At 37.2% G+C, this 8,357-nt stretch overlaps 1 protein-coding gene across 1 annotated transcript in view; it reads left to right on the plus strand.

Moving 5' to 3' along the window:
• Positions 1-8,357, plus strand: part of LOC133561207 (peroxisome proliferator-activated receptor alpha-like) — a 40,682-nt gene that overhangs the window by 21,387 nt on the left and 10,938 nt on the right. The window lies entirely within an intron of this gene.

The raw sequence follows: 8,357 nt of genomic DNA on the forward strand, positions 1-8,357 counted from the left end.
TCCACAAGGGAGAGTGGGACATAGGAGAAAAAGAAAAGAAACGGCAGATCAACTGGTCTAAAAAGGGAGTCTATTTAAAGGCTAGAGTATACAAATGAGTTTTAAGGTGAGACTTAAATGCTTCTACTGAGGTGGCATCTCGAACTGTTACCGGGAGGGCATTCCAGAGTACTGGAGCCCGAAATGAAAACGCTCTATAGCCCGCAGACTTTTTTTGGGCTTTGGGAATCACTAATAAGCCGGAGTCCTTTGAAAGCAGATTTCTTGCCGGGACATATGGTACAATACAATTGGCAAGATAGGCTGGAGCTAGACCGTGTAGTATTTTATACGTAAGTAGTAAAACCTTAAAGTCACATCTTAAGTGCACAGGAAGCCAGTGCAGGTGAGCCAGTACAGGTGTAATGTGATCAAACTTTCTTGTTCTTGTCAAAAGTCTAGCAGCCGCATTTTGTACCAACTGTAATCTTTTAATGCTAGACATGGGGAGACCCGAAAATCATACGTTACAGTAATCGAGACGAGACGTAACAAACGCATGGATAATGATCTCAGCGTCTTTAGTGGACAAAATGGAGCGAATTTTAGGGATATTACGGAGATGAAAGAAGGCCGTTTTAGTAACGCTTTTAATGTGTGACTCAAAGGAGAGAGTTGGGTCGAAGATAACACCCAGATTCTTTACCGTGTCGCCTTGTTTAATTGTTTGGTTGTCAAATGTTAGAGTTGTATTATTAAATAGAGGTCGGTGTCTGGCAGGACCGATAATCAGCATTTCCGTTTTTTTGGCGTTGAGTTGCAAAAAGTTAGCGGACATCCATTGTTTAATTTCATTAAGACACGCCTCCAGCTGACTACAGTCCGCCGTGTTGGTCAGCTTTAGGGGCATGTAGAGTTGGGCGTCATCAGCATAGTAGTGAAAGCTAACACCATATTTGCGTATGATGTCACCTAGCGGCAGCTAAATGTACTCTGAAGCTCAGAGCTAAACCTCTTTTATGAATAACTCATTAAAGAAGCTAACTGACGCCACAGAGAAATATACCTAACAACAGTCAGTCCAGTAGTTGAAAACAACTAAAAAGATGCTGCACGCTAACTTTCCGTTCTATGGGGGAACTTCACTCCATTCACTTCTCATTAGTACTCTGCACTTCATAGATGCTGCACCTTTTATTAGGATTTTTCTTTTTTAGTTTTGCCCACTTCAAACATTGCTTGTCCTCTTCATGTTCATTTTAGATTTGTGCAAATCTACTGGGCTTTAAATGTAATGTGTTCCAAGGCCCAGCACTAAACATCTTTGTAACAAAATACCAAATAAATACAAGTTTTAAAGCAGAACTAAGTAACTTTCAATCTTCATGAAGTCTTTTCATAACTTTTGGGATGATACATGGACTTACAACTAGCTGACTGGCACCTCTGTCCTGGCTGAGGGGGTCTGTATCGCTTTTACTGGGACTTAGTGTCAAAACGTGGACTTTGGGGTTTGTTTTTCCGGAAGTAAAAGGAAAGTTGGCGTGGGCAAGGCGTGAAGGTAAAGACATATTTTATTTAACACTATAACTACAAAAAAAAGAAGCAAACGAGCTCATCTAAGATGGACTGATGCTAAGTGGAAAAGTGTTCTGTGGTCTGACGAGTCCGCATCTCAATTTTTTGGGGGAAACTGTGGACGTTGTGTCCTCCGGAACAAAGAGGAAAAGAACCATCCGGATTGTTCAAAATGTTCCGAGAATCTGGAGAAGTCCCTCCACGTAAGAGGCATGGCCGCAAACCAACATTGAATCACCGTCACCTTCGATCCCTCCGATGGCACTGTATCAAAAACCAACATCAATCTCTAAAGGATATCACCACATGGGCTCAGGAACACTTCATAAAACCACTGTCACTAAATACAGTTCATCGCTTCTTCTGTGAGTGCAAGTTAAAGCTCTACTATGCAAAGCGAAAGCCATTTATCAACAACATCCAGAAACGCCGCCCGCTTTTCTGGGCCAGAGATCATCTAAGATGGACTGATGCAAAGTGGAAAAGTGTTCTGTGGTCTGACGAGTCCACATTTCAAATTGTTTTTGGAAATATTCGACATCGTGTCATCCGGACCAAAGGGGAAGCGAACCATCCAGACTGTTATCGAAGTTAAGTTCACAAGCCAGCATCTGTGATGATATGGGGGTGTATTAGTGTCCAAGGCATGGGTAACTTACACATCTGTGAAGGCACCATTAATGCTGAAAGGTCCATACAGGTTTTGGAGCAACATATGTTGTCATCCAAGCAACGTTATCATGGACGCCCCTGCTTATTTCAGCAAAACAATGCAGAGCTGCGTGTTAAAACGGTTTGGCTTCTTAGTAAAAGAGTGCGGGTACTTTCCTGGCCCGCTTGCAGTCCAGACCTGTCTCCCATCGAAAATGTGTGGCACATCATGAAGCGTAAAATACGACAGCGGAGACCCCGGACTGTTGAACGACTGAAGCTCTACATAAAACAAGAATGGGAAAGAATTCCACTTTCAAAGCTTCAACAATTAGTTTCCTCAGTTCCCAAACGTTTATTGAGTGTTGTTAAAAGAAAAGTTGATGTAACACAGTGGTGAACATGCCCTTTCCCAACTACTTTGTCACGTGTTGCAGCCATGAAATTCTAAGTTAATTATTATTTGCAAAAAAAATAAACATCAAATATCTTGTCTTTGTAGTGCATTCAACTAACACTATGGAACAGAGCGGTCAAGCAAACATGGCTCCTGACCACATGTCAACCGGCAGGTTTCGGTGAGAAAAATGTGGTAATAAGTCGGCTCTTACCGTAGTTATGAGCGGAGCTTGCGTCCTCCTGCAGCTGCGTTGCTTTCCTCAGAGATACTGGCGGTCACCACACCCGTGGCCACACCCCGCCGACTTTCAGGTACCATGTAATCTCACTAAAACACTAGTAACACAATAAGCAGATAAGGGATTTTCCAGAATTATCCTAGTAAATGTGTCTAATAACATCTGAATCGCTCCCACTGCCCTCGCCTTTTTTTTTTCTTTTTTCTAGTCCTTCACTCTCACTATCCTCATCCACGAATCTTTCATCCTCGCTCAAATTAATGGGGAAATTGTCACTTTTTCGATCCGAATCGCTCTAGTTGCTGGTGTCCATGAGTATAAACAATGTGAGGCTGTGAGGAGCTCCACAACCCATGACGTCACGCGCACATCGTCAGGCGAGGCTTTTTTATTAGCGACCAAAAGTTGCCAACTTTATCGTGGATGTTCTCTACTAAATCCTTTCAGCAAAAATATGGCAATATCGCGAAATGATCAAGTATGACACATAAAACGGACCTGCTATCCCCGTTTGAATAAGAACATCTCATTTCAGTAGGCCTTTAAGAGACCTAGGGAACGCCACTCTTTACTTTCCACAAAGTTTTTTTTTCTCCAGGTAAGGCCCCTGAAATGATGGCCTGAGGCTCAGAGCTGTAACTCTTTTTCTTGCAATGCACCGGCCGAGAGGAACAACATAAAGTATACAAACACACTCTTGTGATAGTCCTCAGGCTAATATGCTAACTACACAAGTTTGGGAACCTTGCAGTGATCAGCACTAATAAGAACTGTGCAACATGCAGTATTTAGCTGTCTTTGTGTGTAGTTTCGATAGAACCGTTGAGCAATGCGTCTGCTAGGTGTTTTCCTAGCGCCATAAATCTCAGTGCAGCCTGGAGCAACACCCGCATGTCTTTGCACGCCGGAATTGCTCTCCACCTCCTTTCTTCTCCCCTTCTCTCACGTCAAGCTACGCCGTGACACTCGGCACAGAATCGTTCGTATTCTTTCAGCGACACGTGTAACATCTGCTCCCACTTTCTGTCCCGGCTTTAGAATGCTGTCATTCGATGCCGGGCCCTTTTTTTTTTTTTTTATTATTTTTATTACTTTTGAAGAACACGTTCAAGTCCTACTTCTTTTTACCTCCTTAGTGCCGTGATGTAACAATGATCCCACAGTACCTGAATGCACCGGTGGGGATCGGATTATTTTAGAGCCAGAGAATACAAGCCCTTTCCCCGCCGTCCCCCCCTCTCTTTTTTTTTTGTGGCAAAGTTCATTGAGTTCATCCGTCCAGGCTGCTATGGCCATTAGCAACCACTAGAGGTGCTTTGTGTAAAAATTAAAAAAAACAATTGTGACCATTATGTGCTGACAAAATGTTTCCCCAAAATGCAACATCTGTTAGTATTTTTTGGAAATACAGCAAATATTTTTCAAAAGGCTCATGCTAGTGCTTTATTATACATACTCTGATAAATATGTGCAAACTGTAAAGTTATTTCTAAATTCCTTTATTTTTTTGGGGTAGGAAATTTAATTTTTTTACCCAAGCATACATGTTATCTGTAAAAATGCAGATTTTACTATCCAAATTTTATTACTTGGTTCACCCATGAATTTGCATTTGTGCAATAATTTAGTTAAAATAAATATGCCTCCCCAGCCCTCTCCATTTTTTTCCTATTAATCACAGTGCATTAATTTAATAGGAAATACTACATTTTTGCAAGTACATGCTACATTTACACGCACATTAATACTAATAATATATTCTATGAAAAAAAAACATGACCAGCTTACCTACTTAAGTGATTGTGACTCAATATGCCCCATCTTTATTTTACTTATTGCATTCATTTTGTAGGAAATGCTTGTAAATATTTGCAAGTACAGGCGGCATCAACATGCACATTAATACTCATAAGTGCTATGTGGAATATAAAAACAATGGTGTTGTCTAGCTTTATCAACTTATCCATCATTTCGATTACAACTAAATATGCCCACATTCTTTTTTTATACTAATTACAGTAGCTACATAAATATATAATAATATATGTAGAACATTTAAGAACAATAGTATCCATTGTTTTTTTTAGTTATTACGATGCATTCAAATATTTGCAAGTACATGCTATGTTAACATGTGCAATAATTGTAATAATATATGTAGAAAAAAACGATTTTGGCCAGATGGATTATCTTGTCTCTAAATTTAAATTAGGACTAAATATGATCCTGTCCCTTTTTTTGAAATTATTATTACAGTGCATTAATTTTGTAGGAAATACTACTCAATACAGGCAGCATTAACATGCACATTGATACTAAAATATACTATGTAGAACAGTGGTCCCCAACCACAGGGGGCCGTGGCCTGATTGGTCCGGGCCGCAGAAGAATTTTTTATTCATTTTTATTAAAAAAAAGAAGAAAAAAAAAAATATATATATATATATTTTTTTTTATTTATTAAATCAACATAAAAAACACAATATACACTTACAATTAGTGCACCAACCACAAAAATCTCCCTTTTTCATGACAAAAACGTCCCTTTTTCATGACAAAGAAAAAAAAAAAAAATAATTAAGCATTGACCGGTCCGCGGATACAAAAATATTGGGGACCACTGATGTAGAATACAAAAACAGCGGTGCTGTCCAGCTTTAACTTATCCATAATTGTAATTATAACTAAATGTGCTTCCCAACCCCCCCCCCCCTTTTTTTTCTAGCTATTACAATACTGGGGAGAGGGAAGTCTGGGTTTCCCTGCTTAGGCTGTTGCCCCCGCGACCCGACCTCGGATAAGCGGAAGATGATGGATGGATGGACAATACGTTAATGTTGCATGAAATCCTACTAAATATTTGTAAATACTAGCACTAGTAATAAAAGATGTAGAAAAAAAACAATTTTGCCCATATTTAATAACTTAACTAAACATGCTGCCTGCCCCCCCCTCCCCCTTTTTTTTAATTAGCTAATTACAGTGCGTTAATTCAGTAGGAAATGCTACCAAATCTGTGCAAGTGCATGCACATTATATACTTTGAAAACAAAAAACAATGTTGTCCAGCTTTAGTAACGTACACATGAACTTAATTCTGACTCCATATGCCCCCTCCCTTATTTTAATACTCATTACATTAACTTTGGAGGAAATCCTGCTAAAAGTTTGTAACTACAGGCAGCATTAACATACACATTAATAATAATATATTCTAAGTACTTTTTTTTTTTCAAACTTATATTATTTTTTATTGCTACTAAATATGCCGTCCTTTTTTTTTTTTTAACAAATGACAGTAATGTAATTGAAATATTTGCAAGTACAGGCTGCATATTGCACATGTTAACATTGCTGTCCATCTTTAAAACTAATACACGTTCTTAGTACTGATGTTGTGCAATGCATTATTTTTGTTGTAAACCCTACTAATGCTAATTTATGAATTTGAAATAACACAAAGTTTCTAATTGCATTAGGGGGTGTCCAAAGTGCGGCCCGCGGGCAATTTTTTAACGGCCCCAAGCTCATTCTAAAAATCCGATTAAAAAAATTAAAAACAGAAAAAGTGGTATAAAAGAGTAAACAGGTGAAATGTGACAAGAAAATGTTGCAATGTTTACTCTAATAACACAAAGCTGCCATGCAGGCTGTTATTTTCTTTAAAAAAAAAAAAATCAAAATATATGTCACATTAAATATTCCACTTTGAGATATTTTGGGGGGAAAATGTTGCATATTTGGTGTTTGCCATATAAAAAAACTAAGTTGTTTTTTATTCTAAAGAAACAAAAAACATAAACAACAATAAAAGTTGTAATTGACAGATGAATCTGAAGTTGATCTCAAGACGATTGTGTTTAAAGTAAACAGTTTAAAAAAAAATATATATATTTTTTTTAATGAGTAAGACCCTTTTTGGATCCCCCATAATTTTAGTGCGATTTTTTTTTGTGTGTGTCATTGCTTAAAAAAAATTATAACAAATATAAATCAAGGGTGTTATGTGTTAACATTTCTAAGGCTCCAATTATTCTATAATCTCAAATATTCCACTTTAAAATTCTATTGGGGGAAACTATTGCATATTTTGTGTTTTTTTTTCCATAACAAAACAGGGTTTTACTTTGACAAAAAGGGCATACAACTTAAATCTTAAAAACGTTATCGTGGCAGATAAACCGAATGTTGATCTAAAGCAGTGGTTCTCAACCTTTTTTCAGTGAACATTTTTTTAATTCAAGTACCCCCTAATCAGAGCAAAGCCTTTTTGGTTGAAAAAAATAAATAAAGAAGTAAAATACAGCACTATGTCATCAGTTTCTGATTTATTTAATTGTATAACAGTGCAAAATGTGGCTCATTTGTAGTGGTCTTTCTATAAATATTTGGAAAAAAAGATATACAAATAACTAAAAACTTGTTGAAAAATAAACAAGTGATTCAATTATGAATAAAGATTTCTCCACATAGAAGTAATCATCAACTTAAAGTGCCCTCTTTGGGGATTGTAATAGTAATATCTGGATTCATTAACTTAATTCTAAACATTTCTTCACCAAAAAGTAATCTTTAACATCAATATTTAAGGAACATGTCCACAAAAAATCTAGCTGTCAACACTGAATATTGCATTGTTGCATTTCTTTTCACAGTTTATGAACTTACATTCATATTTTGTTGAGGTATTATTCAATAAATATATTTATAAAGGATTTTTTAATTGTTACTATTTTTCAATTGATTGATTGAAACTTTTATTAGTAGATTGCACAGTACAGTACATATTTTGTACGATTGACCACTAAATGGTAACACCCCAATAAGTTTTTCAACTTGTTTAAGTCGGGGTCCACGTTAATCAATTCATGGTACAAATATATACTATCAGCGTAATAATTGAATTATTTACATTATTTACAATCCGTGGGGTGGGATGAGGAGCTTTGGTTGATATCAGTACTTCAGTCATCAACAAATAAATACAATTATAAAGGATTTTTGAATTGTTGCTATTTTTAGAATATGTTCTTTAAATATCTCACGTACCCCTTAGCATATCTTCAAGTACCCCCATTTGAGAACCACTGATCTAGAGATTTAAGCCTTGAATAACAATAACACAAAATAATGACACATTTTAAATCATTTTTTGACCAAAATCATTTGGGATCAAGGCCTAAATGTATATTTTTACACATATATTGTACTGGTTTTGGCGACTTGTCCAGGGTGTACCCCGCCTTCCGCCTGATTGTAGCTGAGATAGGCGCCAGCGCCCCCCGCGACCCCGAAAGGGAATAAGCAGTAGAAAATGGATGGATGGATGTACTGGTTTTTGAAATAAAAACATATCAAAATAGCCCCTGCTTGTTTTGATTTTTCAGTGTGCGACCCTCAGTGGAAAAAGTTTGGACACCCCTGCATTTACAAAATCCTTGCTAATAGAGAATCAACAAGTAGAGGAGACGGTGTTGTCCTGGTTCTAAGTGCAGTGTGTTTGTGTGTCAA

This window comes from Nerophis ophidion, linkage group LG10 (genome assembly GCF_033978795.1).
Source record: "Nerophis ophidion isolate RoL-2023_Sa linkage group LG10, RoL_Noph_v1.0, whole genome shotgun sequence".
NCBI classification, from domain to species: Eukaryota; Metazoa; Chordata; class Actinopteri; order Syngnathiformes; family Syngnathidae; genus Nerophis; species Nerophis ophidion.